General features: G+C 50.2%; 2 pseudogenes; both read right to left on the bottom strand.

The window, feature by feature from the left end:
- Positions 1–3,657: 3,657 nt before the first annotated feature.
- LOC116545744 lies at positions 3,658–8,539 on the bottom strand (annotated as a pseudogene).
- Positions 8,540–9,483: 944 nt separating this feature from the next.
- On the bottom strand, positions 9,484–18,926 carry LOC116545743 (annotated as a pseudogene).
- Positions 18,927–21,836: the final 2,910 nt, after the last annotated feature.

The raw sequence follows: 21,836 nt of genomic DNA, 5'->3' as shown, positions 1-21,836 counted from the left end.
CAACACCCTGAAGTCACCGCTCACTTTCCAGCTATTTCTGAATAACCTGCCCTTTAATTAGCATGTCATCGAAGTGGGTATAAATATGACTGCAAACCACCCGTAAGCTGCTACTCTCGTTGCACTGCCTCTGGGCTCGCCCTGCTGTGCAAGGAGCAGTCACAAAGGGTTATAACAGTGCTGCTGCCTCAATAAAGCTGCTTTCTTCCATCATTGGCTCTCTCTTGAATCCTTTCCTTAGTGAAGCCAAGAACCTGCCCCGCATCAAACGTAATATTCCAGAAAACACCTTAATTCATACACTCTTTTACATAGTATCTGTTGAGCATGTATATGTGCCTGGTATTATTCTATTCAAAGCAATACTATAAATGCAACCCAAAGTGTCATGTCATTATTTTGACAGTTCCATATGATCCAAGAGTCTAAGGTGGCTTATAATAAAAACAAGAGCTTGGTCTCTTTTCAGAGTCTACTCTTAAGCTACCCCCCTCAGTTCCCCCATTATACTGCCTGAGGTCTAGAAGGAATGTTCTAGATTTATTTCTAGTACAAATCAACTTGTTCCTCTGCCCTTCAAGCCAGGCTATGGATACTTTGGTGAATCCTAATTTTATTACACAATTGATTTATCCTTTCTCTCTGCTGTGGTGCATCCTCAGATTTGATTAGTCATCACTACTCTCAAAGGAAACAGTGATAAAAATGTTGAACCAGACAAAATCAAACAAGACTCCTTAACGAGACCATTTTTCCAGGCCGTCATGTGTCCATTAGTCACATTCTCAGGGTACAGCCCTTCAGTTATGATTCCACTTAGCAGTAGTGCCACCTGTATTTTGCCGTTTGTTCACAGAGACCTAATGAGAATTTGGTAAATGCTTCATGAAAATCCACATGCCCCATGTGTTCAGTAATCCCCTCAGTCATTCATGTATAAACAAACAAATAAATAAAGTGAGTTTGGGTACAATTCTTCTTTGGAAATGTCTGATGCCTTTTTGTGAGCACAATTTTATTTTCCAAGTCCTCATGTACCATCTTCTTGATGTTCCCATCTAGAAAGTCTCCCAGAATTTCCACCAAGTTCGCCAACTATAGCTTATGACTTCCATTTTCTTTTTCTATTTGGAAATAAAAACGTTTTTCTGTATCCTGATCCTCCCTAATCTCCTCAATGTCTCCAAGACCCCCTAAACTGCTCAAACAGATTAAGCTTCCTTAGAACACTTACAGGTTTAAAAAAAGTGAATAATGTGAGAGAAATACTTACAATATCTATGACTCAAGGTAGCATATGTGGTGTCTGTCCAGCTTCCTTTACTCTGAGAATCTGCACCAGACTGTGTTAGTAACTCAATGTCATCCTCCCTTCGATGGATGATCTTCCCTACATTATAGGGGCCAGAAAACTGTGAATGTGAGCCCCATATTCCAGAATCTCTGAAAACTAGAGTCTGCCAGTGTGAGGAATTTACAGAAGTTTTGGAAGTCCTAAATTAGATAGGTAAGTAGGAAGGTAACTAGGTAGGTAGATGATTGATAGTGGAAGAGAGAAAGAGGTCACTGCTCCTTTGGAAACAGCAAGAAGGTATATAAACTTCAGTAGATGTGAGACTTTGAGAGGCTGCTAGGGATTTTCCTGGTATCTTTCCTTTCTTTTTTTTTTTTTTGAGATGGAGTCCCACTTCATCATCAAGCTGGAGTGCAGTGGCACAATCTCGGCTCACAGCAACCTCTGCCTCCTGGGTTCAAGCAATTCTCCTGTCTCAGCCTTGAGTAGCTGGGACTACAGGTGTGGACCACCATGCCCAGCTAATTTTGTTTTTGTATTTTGAGTAGAGATGGGGTTTCACCATGTTGGCCAGGATGGTCTCGATCTTCTGACCTTGTGTGCCCACCTCAGCCTCCCAAAGTGCTGAGATTACAAGTGTGAGCCCCCAGACCCAGCCTTTTCTCTTCTTTAGAAGGACACTAGTCATACTGAATTAGGGACCTCCTTCATGGCCTTGTAGATTCTTAGTAGAATAATTCATATCCCCCACTTCTCATGTCTCCATATCCTGAGATTACAACCAAAATACTTTTGGGTTCTTTAAAGGCCCTACCTCCAAATATGGTCATGTTGGGGGGGTCAGAGCTTCAACATATTAATTTGGGTGGGAGGGTACCATTTAGTTCATAATACCTACTATGCAACAGATTTAAACCACACACACCAAACATTCATCTACATCTCCGTCAGTTCTGAACTAGGTAGAAAATGAAAATAACATTTTTCAGGCCAGCAAAACCCTGCACATAGACCAAAGTGAGGCATATAAATTTAATTCCTAACACAGTGAGAAAATTTCAGAGTTTAAGCAGAAAAGTAACACAATCTGATTTATAAGGATGACTCTGGCCATTGTGTGGAACATCTATTTTAAATTACTAAGTCTTTTTCAAGCCTATGTGACAAGGTTCTGTTCTAAGTGCCTTAAAATGCTATATTTTGTCCTCACTACCACTCTATGAGATTATTATCCTCATTTTGCAGATAAGAAAACTATGATTATTATCCTCATTTTGCAGATAAAGAAACTATGATTCAGGCAAGTGAAGTTATCTCCCTAAGGCCACAGAGCTAGTATCTGCTGATGACAGAGTTCACACCCACTATGTTTAACTCAGTTAAACATACACATGACATAGAAACACATTTATGTAGTCACTTCAAAAGTAAAGGAAGATACACATGGAACTATTAACAATATCTGTGTCTGGATGATGAGATTTTTTTTAGGCATGATAATGTAGTGTGAAGAACTAGCAAATAGAAGTTAAGAGCTTGTGTTATGGAATTTATAGATCATAATGACTAAACATGGACATAAGCACCACTGTTTTCCAGGCACTATTTTGAGTGTTTCACAGGTGTGAGCTCCTTGAATTCTCAGAAGAGATCTGCCTGCCCTTGGAAGTCCATTCTTTTTCTTCTAATGAACCTGCCCTTGGAAGTCCATTCTTTTTCTTCTAATGAACCTTGCTGTTTTTTTTTTTTTTTTTTTTAAGATAACTTGTTCATATCTGAGTAGAACAAAACAAAACATAGGCAGTTGCACAGGCCAAGAATGGGGGCAGGGTCACGCGTTAGGCACCTCTTGCTGTAGTATGGAGAAAGGATGCAAAACTGAGGTATACAGTGGCATTTACAAATTTAGACAAAAGGTGGGAGATTAAATGGTAGAACAGAATAAACTTGTGATGGAGCAGGTGTGTGTGGGCCTGGGTGTCTGATGTAGGAAGAAGAAGAACAGGTGGATCCAGTTTCTCCGAAGAATCCAAACGGATTGGACGCCATTAAACAAGATGAGGAATGAATAAGGACGAGCAGGCTGGGGCTGGCTTGTGTGAGGGGTGGAAGGCAGGTCAGAGTTCAGGTTAAATCAACGTTCGCTGAGATTTCACTGGGTTCCAGATACGGACATAAAGTCCTTCATACGTGGAACCAGGTGCCGCAGGAAGGACAGAGGTGAGCTGCCTCGAAAACAGATACCCTCTCCAGGGGCTTGTAGTTGAAGAGGCACAGCTCTTGTCCTGGAGTTGGTGGGGGCAGCGAGAAGAGCAAGATACTTGGGGACAGGAATCACGAATGCACTCTTGTGTTGCACAGAGTCAGCCCTGCAGAGGAACGAGCGACTGCTCAGTCACCACGAGGTCCTTCCGAACACGCCAAAGTCCTGGATGTGTGTCTCGGGGTCCACACTGAAGCCCCGAGCCCTCCAAGCTTCCTAGAAGCGTGTAGGAGGCATGGTGAACATGCATATAGCCACCCCAAAGGCGGCGGAAAGTTGGTTTTCTGAGGAGCAACAGAGCAGTTTGAAGACGGATTTATTTGTGTGTGTGTTTGTGTGTGTGTTGAAAAGGAACTTTATTGGGTGCTGGGGATTCAGATGAGATCCATGAGGATGCCGTCCTCCATGACGCTGGGCTGCAGGCCCGGCAGTGGAGCCTGTGGGGGAAGCTGTGCGGGCCAGGACTCGGCAAGTAGTGGATGCAAGAGTGGAGGCCCCAGGTGGGGCTGCCCAGGCCCTGGTGCGGTGGGGGCAGCAGTGCAGGAGCCCCTGGTGGCTGGAGGTGGTGGAGAGAGGCCTGGGGTGGGGGCACCCCAGTCTGGGGTGGTCGTGGGTTGAGGAGAAGGTTCCGCAGCTGGGGGTTGGCCCCAGGGTTCTGGGGCCGAAGGATGGGTCCAGGAGGGGGTGGACCAGAAGCTGCTCCAGGAGGGCCTTGGGGGGCACCTGGCGGGGGCTGGGCAGTACTCTGGGGCTGCGGCTGCCCTGTGGCGCCAGAGGCCCCTACAGTACCCTGAGGCTGGGGCTGCGGTGGGTGGCGCTGGAGCTGCAGATTCTGTGAGGGCCTTGCTTGGTCCTCCATAATGGGCCCCAGCCCAGGGGGTACCTGCTGTCCCCCCATTCCTCGCTGCTGCTGCTCCAGCTTCTGCTGCTGGACCTGCTTGTGGTTGGTGATGACCTGCCGGATGCCATTGAGGAAGCCACTCTGGTCGTAGAGGATGAGGCCCATGAAGATCTTCTTCTTGGACGAGTACGGCAGCATGAGCACGCGCACCTCACAGGGCGCCCTGTGGGGGAAGTGCACACAGCCTGCAAAGCCATTGCCCATGATGCAGTAGAGGCCTTTGAGAGACTCCAGGTCCTTGCTGGTGAAATGGAACTGGACCATCCTTCAGTTCCGGAACAAAGGGCCCAGGGTGGTCAGCAGCTGCTGGGGGATGAGCTGCATGATTAGCTTCTGGCGCCACTGCTCGGTCTTTAGGTTCTCGCCATGATTCACGTAGACCTGGCAGGGCAGTGACTGCGTCAGCTTGGTGTTGGCATCCACAGAGGCAGGTTTGGATTTCTCCTGCCACTCAAGGACTCCACTCCAGGCCAGAAGCTTATTGGAGACTGCTGCCCACCGAGGGCTGGGGCTCCCAGCTGGGCTGGGGAAGGGCCACTCACCCCTCCTGGGGCCACGGTGCCTGCCATAGATGGTGCCCTGGGTTGCGCTGTGGGAGCCAGGCCTGAGCCAGGGCCACAGTGGAGACCAGGCTGGGCTGCGAAGCAGGTGGCGGCCTGGGGGCGAAGAGGGTCCTGGGGGTAGTGGGGGAGCTGGGGCCTGGCTGAAGGGGGGACCCACTCTGGGAGCAGCTTGTTGGAGAGGGGTGATGGGCGAGAAGCGAGGGTCCAGCCCAGCCTTCTGGTTCTTAGCCTCCACTGCATTATGGGCGGCCACCTGAACTGCGCTCAGGTTCTCAGGAACCTGGTGCTGCGGGGGTACAGGAGGAAGAGGCTGCTGGGGGGCTGCTGAGAGAGTGGCACCCGAGGGTGCGGCGGGAAGCAGGGGGACTGGCTGCTTTGGCTGGAGGGGGCCTGGGGCCGAGCCACCCCCAACAGGAAGCACTGGGCCCCGAACCAGCACCACGTGCCTCGGGTCCTGGCTCACGACTGTCTGAGGCTGCAGCGGCTCCAGCAAGGCCGCGGGAGCTGCCTTCTCAAACGGAAGCCGAAGGCCGGCAGCTTCCAGGGAGACACGATGGAGAAGTGGATCCCCCGCTCCCCCGTCTGCTGCACAAGAGTCTCAGTTGTGCATCCAGAGTATGTGGTGCCGTCGACAGCGGGCGACAGGTACCAGGGCGAGGTGCAGATTAGGAGGCAGAGCCTGTGCGTCTGGCCAATCTGCTCGCGCAGCGTCTTGAAGTCACTGAACAGCGGCAAGGCTGTGCTGAGTCCCGCGATGAGGCTGCAGCTCTCGCCACCCCCGCCCACGAACTTAATGCCATCCAGCCAGGTGACAAACTCATAGGCGCTGCTGGAGGGAGCGTGACACTGTACGTAGGACTCGGGAGCGCGGTCCACCGTGCTGAACACCACGAGGCTGTACTGGGTCCCCCCATAGTCACCGCCTCTTCAGCCAATAACTGCACAGAGGAGTCGGCGTTCACCATGACTGAGCCGCTGCTCACAAAGTACTTGGAGGTGGTGCGGTCCTCTGCATGCACCACGACCAGCCCAGGCCGCAGGGCCTGCAGCGTGGGCACGTGGGCCGCCGGGATGCCGAAGGCTCCAGTCAGTGTGGGCACGTCCACCTGCCGGACGTTGGCACCGTTGAAGAACACCTGCGTGGGGGAGGCGAAGGTGAAGGACATCTGGCTGGGGCCGGCGGCGGCAGCCGGGGCGGCGGTGGCCTTGGCGTAAGCACCGGCCTGGCGCACAGAGCAAAACACTGTCTAAAAAAAAAAAACTAGCCAGGTGTGGTGGTGCACACCTGTAGTCCCAGGAGGCACAGGCGGGAGGATCGTTTGAGCCCCAATTGTTTGAGTTCGAGGTTGCAGTGAGCAGTGCACCACTGCAGTCCAGCCTGGGTAACATAGGGAGAGCCTATGGGAGGAGCCTATCTCAAAAAAAATAAAAATAAAAATAAATCAAAAGGCTAGAAGATACCATTAAGACAATCTCTTGCCAGGCACAGTGGCTCACACCTGTAATCCCAGGTTTTTGGGAGGCTGAAGCAGGCAGACCACTTGAGGCCAGGAGTTTGAGACCAGCCTGGGCAACATGGCAAAGCCCCGTCTCTACTAAAAATACAAAAATTAGCCAGGCATGGTGGCATAGGCTTGTAATCCCAGCTACTCAGGAGGCTGAGGCATGAGAATCACTTGAACCCAAAGGCAGAGGTTGCAATGAATCAAGATCATGCCACTGACCTCCACCCTGGGCAACAGAGCAAGACTCTATCTCAAAAAAAAAGGAAAAAAGAAAACGAAAATTCACTGATCCGCCCAGGAAACCCAGGGTATCTAATGAATACCCTAGAGAGAACAGTAAAAATAATGGGAAGGAAATTAAACAATAAAAAAAAAAAGGTTTAAGGCCAGTGCTGCAGTCAGGTTGCTGTGTGCCATGATCATTCCCATGAATAGCCACTCCACTCCTGCTTGGACAACGTAGCCAGATCCTGTCTGTCAACTTTTCTTTCTTTTTTTTTTTTTTTAAACAAAGTTTCACTCTTGTTGCCCAAGCTAGAGTGCAATGGTGTGATCTCAGCTCATTGAAACCTCTGTCTGCCAGGTTCAAGCAATTCTTCTGTCTCAGCCTCCCGAGCAGCTGGGGTTACAGGTAGTACAGGTACACACCTCCACACCTGGCTAATTTTTCATATTTTTAGTAGAAATGGGGTTTCACCATGTTAGCCAGACTGGTCTTGAATTGCTGACCTCAGCTGATCCACTCACCTCAGCCTCCCAAAGTGCTGGGATACAGGTGTGAGCCACCACCGCCGGCCAACATTTTTTTTTTTTTTAATTTAAAAAAAGAAATTCTTTGAAACAGAGTTAGGCATGTCAAAAGTTTGCCAAAGAATATCCCAACTTTAGCAACCAAAGCTGGCTTGTTAGATGGTGAAGAGATGGGGCTCTGTGTTGAGACTTCCTGGGTTTGAATCCAAAACCTTCAACTTACTGGCCATGTGACCTTGGAAATGTGACCGCCTCTCCCCAAGCCTGCTTTCTTCTCTGTAAAGTGGGTCAATAAGAGGCAACCTTCGTTAAACACAATGTATTGGACAGACGTTATTTTAAACAGTTCACAGGTAGAATTTTCTTAAATCCTTTCAACAACCCCATCAGCTTGGCACTTTTATTATCTCATTATAAAGATAAGAAAACTGGGTCATGGAGAGATTAGGCTACTTGCCTAAATGTGGAGCCAGGACCTTAATACAAATAACCTAGCTTCAGGGCATGCATTCCTAATAATTAAATTCTGCTACTTCTCAGTAATAATAGTAGACACCTCAGGGGATGTTTGTGGCCATAAATCACATAAGACATGTACAATGCTCAGAAGGGTCAGCAGCAGTAGTATAATTGCTAATAATAATAGTAATTATTATCATTATTATGTAGAGATAAGTATTTCTGCATAAGCCCAAAACTTCCACCCCACCGTGAGAAAAATCTTTGCTGTGGATTTGATATATTTACATGATTCTCCTAGTTCCTCTGCTCCCAAAGAAAAAGTCCAGCTCTTTCCCTGATCCATCCCCCAACCCCCCATCTTGCCTGTCCCACTGTGCACAGAGATGAGCCTGCTCTCCCAGGACTGTGTGCCTTTGCTCATGTCATTACTTGTGTGACAATTACTTGTGTGTCATTACTTGTGCTCACTGGCAAGCTCCTTCTCCCTTTGCAGATGAACGGCTGCTTGCTGTATGCCCTGGGGTTGCTGGGCAGAGCTCTCCACCAAGTTGAGCTAGAATCACTTTCAGTTACATGTGTCTGTCTCCCTCGTGGTGCTGGAATGGGACACCTGGTCTAGCAATTGTTCTTTCACCAGTGCTTGATACAAAGCTGGCACATGATACAAGCTCAGTGGATGTTTGTGGAACGAATCAGTGACTCACAATTAGGATGACTGCCTACTGAGTAGTGAGTGTATCGCAGGAAGCCCCCAGGTGGCTTCTGTGCTGCATTACAGTTATGGTTACAAATGGCATACATGTAATGCAGATGAATTTAGATGAAAATAGAGGGAGTCTATGGAACCGTAGAACCTGATTGGTGGCTATATAGTGTTTGCTTTATAAATATATAATGTAGTCCATTTTATTCAGTCTTCTGTTTGTTTTATTCCTTTTCTGTATGCATGATGTCTTGAATTTTGCTTATTTTAATTCATTTTTTTCATTTTTCAAGCTTCTAATGAAAAAGTTGATGGCAAACAAAAAAAATCCCAATGAGAAAATCATAAAACTAAATGAAGCCTTTAAAAAAATATTTGTTTATTTTAGAGAGAGGGTCTCGTTCTGGGGTACAGCGGCACAATCATAACTCACTGCAACCTCAACCTTCTGGGCTCAAGTGATCCTTTCTCCTCAGCCTCCCTAGTAGCTAGGTCTACTGGTATGTGCCACTGTGCCTAGCTAATTAAAAACATTTTTTTTTGTGTGGAGACATGGTATTACCTTGTTGCTCAGGCTGGTCTCAAACTCCCAGCCTCAAGTGATCCTCCTGTTTCAGTCTCCTAAAGTGTTGGAATTATAGGTGTGAGCTGCTGCACCTGACTAAATGTAGCCTTTTAACTGATTTTCTTTTTTTTGAGAAAAGTCTCGCTCTGTAACCCAAGCTGGAGTGCAGTGGTGTGAACATGGCTCTCTGCAAGCTTTGACCTCCTGGGCTTCAGCAAGTCTGCCTCAAGCTCCCCAAGTAGCTGGGATTACAGGTGCATGTCACCACTTCCAGTTAACTTTCCTAGGGATGGGGTTTCACCATGTTGCCCATGCTGCTTTCAAACTTCTGAGCTCATACAATCTGCCTGCCTTGGCTTCCCAAAGTGCTGGGATTAAAGGCATGAGCCATTGCACCCAGTGTGGTATTTGGAAATATTAAAATATGTCATTAAATCTTAACATTTACTTTAATTGTGGCTTAAAATGCAAATGTCATTAATACATTTTTTTTTTTAATGTGCGCTCCTGCACTGCTTTGAAGATGGCAATGATGCCAGTAGGCCAGAAGCGGCAGATGGTGGTCAGCACCGCGTTGGGCATGTAGTCCTGTGGCGGGTGCCTCGGCTCCATTAGGGCCAGCCCTGGGCCCTGGGGTGGAGGGGGGAGAGTGGAGGTCGCTGCTGTACCCCCCAGGGTCCCACCTGCATATGGCGTGCCCACCTGGTAGACCGGCACGTAAGCAGTGCAGGGCTGCAGCTGCAGGGGGTATCCGAGCACTACATAGCCCCCCCCAGCGGCACCGTGCCCACAGTCCCCACCTGCGTGGACACCCCGAAGCCGGGGACCTGGGCAGTCTGGGCGGGAGCCGGTGGGGGCGGGGCGGCGGCAGCGGGCGGAGTCGGGGGAAGTGGGCCCTCGAGGCGAGTCTCCTGACTTTTCAGATGACATGCCTGCAGTGTCACTGGGACAGGGTCCCTGCAGCCGGAGTCGCGGGTCCCTGGCCCGTGCTGGAGTCTGGATGCTGGATGGCGCACTGGGAACTATTATTCTAAGGGAAGTAACTCAGGAGTGGAAAACCAAACATCGTAGGTTCTCACTGATATGTGGGAGCTAAGCTATGAGGACGCAAAGGCTTAAGAATGATACAGTGGACTTTGGGAACTTCGGGGGATAGGTGGGAGGATGAGGGAGAAAAGACTACAAATGGGGTGCAGTGCAAAACAAATTGTAAATTTGTTTTCCTTTCTCAAATGATGGGAAATGATTAGCAGTGCACCCTATTTGATGGTGATGGGCGCACCAAAATCTCACGGATCACCATTAAAGAACTTACTCTTGTAACCAAATACCACCTTTACCCCAATAACGTATGAGAAAACATAAAAAAAAATTTTTTTTAAAGAACTTCCCCTGGACAGAAAGGGCAACAGACCCCAAGCCACATATGCATCGGCAGCGGATACAGCTCCCTCCGGCTGGGAAGGACGTGGAAGAGTGTGAAATGGACAAGGCAGAAAGTGGATTTGATGAGTTCTTGGTCTATCCTGCACCCTCCCCACCCCGTGCCTGTCTTCTCAGTCCACCCCCAAAATGAAAAGTGCCGCAAGGGAAATCACACCAGACTGGTGGGTGGTCAAGCCAAGTGTCTCTAGGCCTGGCTTAGCCACCAACTTTCTGGGTGGCCCTGTGTCTGCCCTGCCCCTCTTGGGGCCCTGTCTCCCCTATCCCATAGCTGAGTGGTAAAAGCCCAGATCCTTCCAGCTGTGCCACCCCTGGAGGCTCCGAGAAACCCCAGACAGCTCGGCTTCCCACTTCCCAGCCGGCAGCCTGAGTAGGGCAGGAGCCATCTGAGAGTCCCTTCCACCAAACTGAGGCTGGGCTGCTAGGGTGTCACACCAGTGCCTCAGCCAGCACCTCTCTCCGCAGGCCCCTCCACAGCTGGTAGGATGGGCAGCAAACTGTAAATCTGTTTTCCTTTCTCAAATGATGGGAATTGATTAGCTTAGGGAGGAACTCCAGCTGCCCCGTGGAAAGGAACGAAGGTTCCCGCAGTAGCTGTCATTGATTCAGACAAAGCCCGGAGTAGGACTAGGAGGGCTGGGGGGTGGAGTGAGGGGTGGGGTAGAGTGGGGGCTATGGTCAGGCCCTTATGGGCCCTGGGAACGTTCTCCTTCTCCGTGACCAATGCCCTTTCTCTCTGCCTCTGTCTCTTTCTCCCTCATACAGGCACACTCAGAGGTTGTCAAAATTTAAACTCTGGGCCTCATTGGGGCCCAGGAGCCAAGGTGGACACACATCCACGAAATCAGATTGTCTTCCACTTGGGAAAGGCAGCCGGGGCAGCTTCTTAAAAGAGAGCAAGAGGCCCTAGGGATTCTCAAAAGGAAAGACCTCACCCAGTTTCAAGCCCAGGCTTGCGGCAACCCAAAGCCATATCTGCAGCCAAATCCCAGGTTTATCACAGGAAAAAAAAAAAAAAAACATAACCATTAATAGCAGCTATCTGGGAGGATTGTAGGTGATTTTTATTTTCTCCTTTGTACCTGTTTAATTTTTCTACAATGATCAGGTACAGCCTTACTTTTAGAATCAGAAGTAAATATTATTTAAAAATAGAGTATTTGTGTATGTGTGGGGAAGGGATTTTGCTAACAGCCTTCAATCCTTTGAGGAATTCCTATAAGAGGCAAGGGAGGAGAGCTCTGCCTTGCAAGGAGAGAAACCAAGGAGAGTTGGCTCAAGTTGCAGCAGGAGAGAGCCCAGTACGAAAGCAGAGGACCTTGGACAGGGGGAGTGGGCAAACGCCCTGTGGGTGAGCAAGTGTGGACTCACCTATTCCTGAGACGGTGAGAGGGATGATTCAATGAGCAGGAAGTAGGTGGTCGCCCACTGGACCCAGAAGAGACTTCAGATATACCTTCTCCAATGCCTTCGTTTTACACATGGGGAAACTGAGACTTACTCCAGGTGAAGTCAAGGAGAAGGGACTGACCCGATGTCATCTTATCAGTGGCAGGACCAGGATTCATTCTACTCCATCCCCAGATTCTGGGGACAGTGCTTGGCAACCCCAAGGAACAACCAGGCCTGGAGGGAGATGGCTTGTGGACTCAAAGTGCCAAAATAGAAAAGCTGTTTTTGTTTTTGTTTCGTTTTTTGAGACAGAGTCTCGCTCTGTCACCCAGGCTGGAGTGCAATAGTGCTATCCCAGCTCACTGCAACCTCCACCTCCTGGGTTTAAGTGACTCTTGTGCCTCAGCCTCCTGAGTAGCTGAGACTACAGGCATGCACCACCATGCCTGGCTAATTTTTGTATTTTTTAGCAGAGATGGCATTTCACCATGTTGGCCAGGCTGGTCTTGAACTCCTGACCTCAAGCGATCTGCCCACCTCAGCCTTCCAATGTGTTGACATTACAGGTGTGAGCCACCACACCCCGCAGGAGAGCTGTTTTTGATGTTGAAGGGAGAAGGCAATCATCAAGTCACAGGTCACATGGACTTCCCCATTTGGACAAAATGGGGCTTTGGTGGGAGGTGGTGTCACCTCAAAAACACCCCCAGCCCCTGCCATGCCTCACTCTTCTCCAGGGCAAGTGGGGCTCCCAGGGATGCGAACCCATGCCAGAGCCTCCCTGTGCTCTTGTTTATAATTCCTTTCCTCTGGCAAAGGATAACAGAACCCTTTCTTCTCCATTCCCCCATCCCGGCCAGAATGTCATCAAAAAATCACATGAGACATGCAGATTTGACGTAAAATATGTGTATGTATATACAATTTAACAGCAATTAGGAGCTAATCAGTTTTTCTTCCCGGATCAGGGTGTTTTGCCTTCCCTGGTTCAGCTCTGGTGCTTGAACATCTCGAGGTCTTTGATTCTCTTACCCTTGGGTCGAGAGATCTGGGCAAAGGTGCAAAATGAGTTATTTTGAGTTGAACAGCTCCAGAGAAGGGAGGAAAGAAAAGGGGAGGCCTTGATGCCTCCCAGGCATCGCTATCCTAAGTCCGGATACTCCATCTTCTGAGAACCTGTAGCTCTCAGGATGCCTTGGCTATGTACCTGCCATCAGAATCCCAAACCTGTCCCTGAGACCTGGAACCTGCACCTAGGCCAGGAGGCTGGAGAGGCACTGGACATGGGGCAAAATCACACACACGGAGTGAAGTCAAATGCCTAGCTAGTTCATTGCAGAAACTGACACCCATTAAGATCATCATCATCATCATTAACTCTGCATCTACCACGTGCCCATTACTCTTTATCCATCCTCTGTCATCCTCACATCAGCCCTGCAAGGATGCTAGAGGAGGCGTTATGAGCATCCAGTTTTTACAGAAGCAACATCAGAATTAGAAAGATTCAGTGACCCCCTGGCGGTCACACAGCTGCTAAGGGGCAGAACTGGAGTTTGAACCTCCGGTCTGTTGCTCTTAAAGCCCAGGCTCTTTTTTGGCCATACCAGGCAGCCTACAAGCTCTTTGATAGCTGAGATGTCAGTACTCACTGAAGAAACCCATTGACTTGCAGCAAGTTTGTGCCATCCCCATAAGACTGGAAGTCACTCGGAGCCTGGCAATTCTGCTTTCAGTAGGCGGCAATTCAGGGCATGATGTAAAGGAAGTCTCCCACCAAGCTCAGAACCTTGGTCTTCCCTTCAATGGGTCAGGGGTGTGATGGTGAATTCTACGTGTCAACTTGACTGGGCTATGGGGTGCCAAGATATTAGGCCAAACATGATTCTGTGTGTGTGTGTGTGTGTGTGTGTGTGTGAGAGAGAGAGAGAGAGAGAGAGAGAGAGTGAGAGAGAGAAAGAAAGAGAGAGAGAGAGTTTCTAGATAAGTTTAGGTTTTCTTTTTTTCTTTCTTTTTTTTTTTTTTAAAGATGGAGTTTCACCATGATGGCCAGGCTGGTCTTGAACCCCTGACCTCAGGTGATCCACCCATTTCAGCCTCCCAAATGCTAGGATTTCAGGTGTCAGCCACCATGCCTGGCCAAGTTTGGGTTTTTTTTGAGATGGAGTCTTGCTCTGTTGCCGAGTTTGGAGTGCAGTGGCACAATCTCGGCTCACTGCAACCTCTTCCTCCCAGGTTCAAGTGATTCTCCTGTCTCAGCCTCCTGAGTAGCTGAGATTACAGGTGCATACCACCATGCCTGGCTAATGTTTGTATTTTTAGTAGAGACGGGGTTTCACCATGTTAGCCAGGCTGGTCTTGAACTCCTACCTCAAGTGATCCGCCCGCCTCAGCCTCCCAACGTGCTGGGATTACAGGAGTGAGCCGCCAAGCCCAGCCTCTGGATAAGAGTTGCATCAGTACACAGAGTAAAGCAGATGGTGCTCACTAATGAGGGTGGGCCTCAACCAGTCAGTTGAAGATCTGAATAGAACAAAAAGGCTGAGTAAGAGGGAATCCTTTTTGCTAACTGCTAGAGCTTGGACATTAGTCTTTTCTTTTCTTTTTCTTTCTTTCTCTCTCTCTCTTTTTTTTTTTTTTTTGACATGGTGTCTTTCTCTGTTGCCCGGGCTGGAGTGCAGCAGTATGATCTTGGCTCACTGCAACTCCACCTCCTAGGTTCAAGCAATTCTCCTGCCTCAGCCTCCTGAGCAGCTGTAAGTACAGGTGCACACCACCACACTCAGCTAATTTTTTGTATTTTTAGTAGAGACGGGATTTCACCATATTGGCCGGGCTGGTGTCGAACTGCTGACCTCACGAACCACCCACCTTGGCCTCCCAATGTGCTGGGATTACAGTTGGCAGTCACCATGCCCAGCCGACATTGATCTTTTCTGGCCTTTGGACTCAAGCTGAAATACTTGCTGTCCTTGGGTCTTCAACCTGCCAACTTTCAGACGAGAGCTTACAGCATCATCCCTCCTGGTCCTCAGCCCTTCAGTCTCCAACAGCAGCTATACTGTCAGCTCTCCTGGGTCTCCAGCTTGCTGCCTGCAGATCTTGGGGCTTCATCAGCCTCCATCATCACATAAGCCAATTCCTTCTAATAAATCTCTCTCTCTGACATATATAAATCTCCTATTGGTTTTCTCTGGAGAAGCCTAATACAATGGGGCCACAGCGCATCCCAGAGAGAAAGTAAGGGTGAAGCAGGGAGCCCCATCCTAGCAGCTGGATCCTAGGGCCCTCCCAGAGTCTTTGAAGAAGTCCCATGTCCTACCTAGAATCTCAAATAAAAATGGCAACAGAGCCCGGGAATGCCTTCTAGATCCATAGAGGAAGGGATGTGGCTGGGTGACTTTCCACACTTTTCTGAGCTCTTTCCCCAGCAAGAAGACCCAAAATCAATCCCCTGCCCCAGCGCCAGGGAAACCCGGCTTTGCAGTTGCGGCTGAAGTAGGCACTTACCCCCCACTCCCCATCACCCCTGTATCCCCCTAAGAAACACATCTTTGTTGGCTCAGTTTGCCAGCAGGACGTTCAGAGGGGCACAAATGACCATTCCTCTCTGCAAAGAAAACCTGGGCTTGTTAGCCCAGGTTGGGGTGGGAGGGGAGTCAGGTGGGACTGTGTGGCGAGCCTGTCCAAGCACCCATTTCTCAGAGAAGGCCAGGCGGGGCTGACAGACAACTGGTGAGGTAATTGTGAGGGCTGATTCATAAACCCAATGGATCAATATTTATCAGGCAAACAAGCTTTTCCTGGGTCCATCTATCACCCGAAGAAACATCCCAGCCAACACCAGAGGGATCCAATGTTGGTGGTTGCAACAGCCACGATCACTTTCCCTGTTCTGTGTCCCTGTTCTAGTGGGCTCAGTGGGACAGAACTGAACCCCCTAACACCAAGAGGGAAATATGGAGTGGGGATGGGGTCACTGCTTCCCTGCTGAGCCACAGCAGATGGGATGATTATTATGAACTTCTTAGTTCATCATGAGGTCTGGCCTCTGCTGTAGGCAGGTCCACAAGTCAGCTGGGGCAGACACCTTTATTCTCTGCTGCAAAGATCCTCAGACTTCAATGTCAATCAGAGTGACTAGGCATACTTGTTAAAGTGTAGATTCTCGGGTGATACCAGGTCAGATTCTGAGGAGGTGGGGCCCAGGAACCTGGGCTTTGTTTCCTTTGGTCTGTTTTGAGACGAGGTCTCACTCTGTTTCCCAAGCTGGACTCCAGTGACTATCACAGCTCAATGCAGCTTCGACCTCCCAGGATCTAGTGGTCCTCCCACCTAAGCCTTCCGAGTAGCTGAGACTACAGACACATGCCACCACACCTGGCTGTCTTTTATAAAATCTTTTTTGTAGAAATGGATTTTGCTAGGTTGCCTAGGCTGATCTCAAGCTCAAGCAATCTTTCTGCCCCGATCTTACAAAGTGTTGGGAATACAGGTGTCAGCCAACGTGCCCAACCTGGAATCTGTATTGAAACACCTCCCCTGGTGATTCTGATACAGATGGTCCGGGAGCATTCTTGGAAAGCCCTTGCTGCCCTGCTTATCCTCCCCTGTTCCCAGTGGCTCCCTCGAGCAACTGATTGGCCTTTGGCCTCCCCGCCCACACCCCCCATGGCTCACATGTCCCCCTGGGGGTTGGGGAATGGACTCAGGCTGCTGGATCGCTAGCCAAGGCTCACTCTTCAGAGTGTCTTTTCCTGCAGCCATGGGGAGGGACGAAATGATGGCATTTGGGCCAGTGAGACAGGGGGACACACACAGCACACCCAGATCAGCCAAACGGCTCTTCTTGGTAGAGACAGACAGTAGAAGGAAATAGAAGTCCAAGGGCTTACTATCTGCCAGGCCCCTTACAAGGGGATTGGGTGGGGAGTTGATCATTCACTGAGTACTACTATGTGTCTGGCACATGGGAGGTGCTTTATTTATTTATTTATATCATGTCTGATCAACCCCCACCCTACAAGGCTGCTTACAGAGCTGGGCTGGACTGGAGCCTCTGGAGGTAACATCACAGCCCATCCTTTTAGCCACAGTGCCCCGCTGCCAAAAGGAACTCCGCCAACTGAGCCACTCTGGCCCCTTTTCCCCACCCGCTGCCCCTGCCTGCACAACTCAGGCCTCGCCATCAAAACCCATCAGCTCTGCATCCTGAAGCCCCCAGAGAAGGCTTGGCATCACTGGGGAAAAGACAATGAAAGCTGAATAAAATCGGCAACACTTACATAACCTGTGAGATCTGACCAGACTCCCAGATGCCCTGGCCTGAAGGGTCAGGAGGTTCCTGGAAAACCTCACTGCAGGCCTTGGCCAACCCACCCAGACCATCCCCTCCCACCGCATGGCTCCCACCCTCAGTCCCAAGTCCTGGGTTTGTGATGCTGGAGACCACAGCTGCCAAGTGCAGAAGAAGCTCTGGGCCCAGCAGCCAGTCCAGCCCCCGAGCCCCTCCACTGCCAGGTTCATAGAAAATAAAAAGATTTCAACGATATATGACCAATAACTATGGCCATCAAAGCCAAATCGGATTTCTTCCTGGCTGATGAGCTCAGGGCCCTTTTCATTCTGAGATCTGATCCACAAATCTGTAAAACAATTCGCTCAGCATCTCATCTTGGGATCTTGCTGCAAGTTCAAGCTTGGGGGCAAGGGAGGTGGAGGAAGCAGGCGATCTGTGCCTGGGGCAGCACAAGTGGCCCAGGGACTTCAGGTTGGAAACTGCCTGGACACTGAGCTACTGTGTGACCTAGAACATGTCCCTTCACATCTCTGGATAGGTAGCTTCTTCATCTGCCAGATGGGGAGAGGAAGAGATGCTCTCTAAATCCTCTGCCTCTAATTCTCAGTCACCACCCAGTTGGTGGAGGCAGAGCAAAGGGAGCTGGATGCTGGGAGAGGCTCCCCTTCACCTCTCTACAGAATCACTGGCGGGGGCAGCTTGCAGGGGTCCTGCTGTCTTTGGAGGGGGCATGCACAGGGGCCAGGCCAAGTGGCAAGAACAGCTGAATAGCCAATAGCCATGTGCTGGGTGCCATCAGCTTTGCTGGGACACAGCAGGTGGTCACCGGCCAGTTCCTAGCCCTGGGGAAGGCTTGGGAGACTGCAATCCCTCCCGAAGCCCCAGCAGGCCCAGATCACAATCTGTGGGTCCAGGGATGTTGCAAAACTCTTCCTTGCCCCATACCACCCAAAGAGAAGCTGGAGAATACATGGGAAGCTAAACGTGCTCAAACCTGCTGGGGGACCGCCATGAGGGGCTTGGGATGGAGCTGTGGGAGAGGGCTGTCCCCTCAGCCTCACTGCCTGGGAAGGAGCAGAGAACCTTAGGGCAAATCTCCCTCTGAGAACTTGGGGCTTCCCCATCCCCTGCTGTCTGGGCCTATGAAGGGCTGAGGAGGCCAGCAGCAGAGGAAAGGGGTGCAGCGAGAAGACGGTGGAGGCTGCCCTTGTGTTCCGGAGCCAGAGCCCTTCCTCTTCCCAACCTCAGTCCTCTTATGGGGGCGGGGAGCAGTGGGACTGCATCGTGTTGCCTCCATGCAGCAACTTCCAGCTTGGGGATCATTTTTGCATAGGTTTCTCCTCCTAGGAATGATTTCCAATTTGCAGACGTGAAAACCGAGACTAAGGAAGTGAAGGGACTTGTTTGAACCTGATTTCTAATAAGCTCGGTACCCTTCTCACTGTGGTAGAATTTATTTGAGTCTTACATATTTGAATATCTCAGCGTCCTAAAGTCAGTCCCCCCAACCCCCACTTGGGTGTTTGTGCATGCATTCACATGTGTGTACACACACACACACACACACACACACACACACACACACACACAGCATCTGCCTTTCTGGTCACAGCTTAGTTACAGCACTGGCTGGACTATGGGTTCCAGGGAAGGGAGGAGGGTGGAACTGGAATGACCCAGTTCCCCATCATGGGTCCCTAGGTGGAATCTCACCTTTGGTGCCCACACAGGTCAGCGGCTCCAGGGAAGGTTTCTTGGCTCCCTTGCTGAGTGACAGCTCAGGCATGGATAGTGAGGAGCAGGTGTCTGTCTAGGAGGTGGGCTCAGTACCCCTTAGTCCCTGGGTCCAGTACAGAGGCCCTTGGTCTGGGGTGGGGGGAGTCTGACACTGGCCTCAGCCTCACCACTCCCTCCACAATGATGCAGCTGCCTAGAGAGACAGAAGTTGAGGGTTGCTGCTCAGCTGCTGGGGCAGAGGACCGGGGACGGAGAGGGGACCCTCAAGCACTGCCCTCCCCAACTCTGCTGCCTTTCTCATAAAATGCTTCAGAGGCTCAGAGCCACAGGAACTAAGAACTGTTGCTCCCAGTCCCAGAGACCAGGAAAGTCCCAGCGAAGCTACCTGGGCTCAAAAATCCCAGACCCCTTCCCTCACACCCCTACCCTGCTCAATGGTGGAGTGCTATCCAAAGTCTCATGGGCATGCCTCTCCCCATGCACCAGTTCTTCCATGATAAGGGGGCTCTGTGTCCTGTTTGAACTTGGGCAAGTCTTTCCTTCTCCTGGGTCTCAGTTTCCCCTTCTGTCAAATGGGAGGGCTGGGCTTGAGCTTTCAGATACCTCCTAATTCTGTCATTTGGAGTCCCTAGAGGGCCAGGACACAGGAGTGTGACACAGGAGAGAGGAAAGGGTAATTTAGGGCTGGGGAGCCAGCGGAGACGGTCAGAAGGGTTGTAGATTCCCTGGGTCCTGCCTGAGGCAGCAGCTTCCATCTGCTTTCAGCACGTTCCAATCCATGCCACAGCCAGAAGCCAGAGACACCCCAGGACCAGAGGGTCCTGCAGAATGGGATGAGGGTGGGGCAGGCAGTGAGACGGCAACATTCAGGGAGTCAGTCTCTCCACCCAACCTGAGCCAAGGGTGTTCTGGGTCCCTCATTATTACAGGACTCGAGAACCAGCTGGAGGAGGTGAAGGCTGGGAATACTCTGAAAGTAGGTCTGCAGGGGGAGAAGTAAGGTACTTAAGCTACTTAGTCTTTGAGGCTGGTGACAGCAGGAATGGTGCAAATTGATTCCTATTCAAGTGCTGTCCCAGGGAAGCAGAAGCCTCCTCTCCTGGACGCAATCACCTCCAAGTGCACCCCGAGCATCAGAGCAACTTCTGAGCAGTGCAGCAGCGCAGCCACCACATTCCCCCAGACCTGGGCTCAGCTGCCCATTCTCCATGTCCCCTCAGGATGGGAGGACGCCCAGGACTCTAATCCAGAGCCAAAGCTCCCCATCCCCAGGCTCCTCCAATCCAGGGCACTCCACTGCTGAGCAGGGCAGCTCCTCAGCTTTTCCTGGGGTGGGAAAAAGAAAAGGACCCTTCCCTTTCTCCATATTTGGGGTCAGGCCCTGCCAAATCAAAGCCCTGATGTCAAAGTCCCTCAGCCCCCTCCCCAATTCATGCATTTACCAATTCATTCACTCTCGCTTCATTCACTTGTTGGTGCTTACTATATAAAATAAAATAAAAACTTCGAAGGTTTGCCATAAGCAATGGAGCATAGTCCTAGAAATGTTTCTAAATCATAACCTGAGAGAATGTCAATCTACATAGTGTGAAAATGACTAGGGCCATGATTTAACTTGTTTGTTTTTTTTTTTTTTTCCAATAATTCCCTTTTGTTTTTCTGATAATTCCTTTCTTTCCTGAGCCTCTTTAGAGCAACACTTACAGGATTGCCTCTGTAACTCCTTATTCCTGTCCCAGAAAATGTAACCCAAAAATCTCTGGTATCCACTGGCTTTTTCCATTGTGGAAGCTTTCCCCTTGACCTCCCATAGATCATTGGAAAGGACCTGAGGTCTCGGTTCTAATACCTGGTTTGTCACTAACTGGTGTGTGGTTTGGGCTTGTCCCTTGGTCTCTGCATCCTCATCTGTCAAAGGTGGGACTGGACTTAATTGAGCTCTGAGGTCCATAGACACTTGGCCCCTTCAAGTCCTGATTATGTCAACTGGACATCAATTTAACAGAGGACTTCCCTGCAAAATGTCCTCTTCTTCCTGCAACAGGCTGTTTCTGTATAGGCATGTTTCATGCTAAGCACTTCTTTCTGGGGGAAGGTGGCAGAGGCCATTTTTCTACGGAGGCAAAGTGATTTGGAGAGTCACCTGGCCCCTGAAGAGGGAATGGTGGGATCCAACCACTCAGCGTGCAGTGAATTGGAGCAGGGATCTCAGCACATGGGGCAGTGGGTAGGCTCCCCTAACCTGGGGCACCTGCTGTTCCTCCAGACCGCAGCGCATGCTCTTAGCTCCTCCTCTTACCTGGCTCTCACCACACTCCTGGTTTAATCACCACATCGCTCTCACTCCAGCTTCAGGTAGCCATCAGCAGGGCCTGGCAATATCCACTGGTTTGGTTTGGTTTATCTTTGTTTGCAGGTGAACTCCCTAAGGGCTCTGCCGTGCACTCCAGCCTTGTGACCCTTGCCTTCCAGGAACCATGCAAGAAGCACAGCCACCAAAGGTCCCTAAAACAGCAGGAAGGTTGGGCCTGTCCCCTTCTGTGTGGTTAACTATCTGCTGAGGAGCATCTGGGCCTCATTCCTCCAAGTCCACTGGAGGGTCCAGAAGAAGGAGTGAGAGGTGTGTCCTGGTGGAGCGGGAGGAAAGGCAGAAAGCCTTTCTGACAGCTATGGAATACCATTAGCCAAGGCCTATTAGGCCCAGCACAAAGCAAAAGATGTGTAGTTTCCATAGAAGGTTATGTGAGACTGCTTCTCAACAGCCCCAGCAGCGTGGGAACTAGCAACAGCACACTTCTTGCCTCATCAGCTGCCCTGGGATGGAAAACTCAGTGGACGTAGGACCCTGATTCTGATGAATGAAGCATGTGGTCCCAATGCTGGAGCTCTTTTGGCAGGTTCTAAAAGCATAATACTGAGCAGCGGTGCCCTGCTGGACAGTACTGGTGGGGACTCAGTG

The sequence above is a fragment of the Sapajus apella genome, unplaced genomic scaffold (genome assembly GCF_009761245.1).
Source record: "Sapajus apella isolate SASKATOON/1434 unplaced genomic scaffold, GSC_monkey_1.0 scaffold355, whole genome shotgun sequence".
Classification (NCBI taxonomy): Eukaryota; Metazoa; Chordata; class Mammalia; order Primates; family Cebidae; genus Sapajus; species Sapajus apella.
This window is presented reverse-complemented; position numbering and strand designations above follow the sequence as displayed.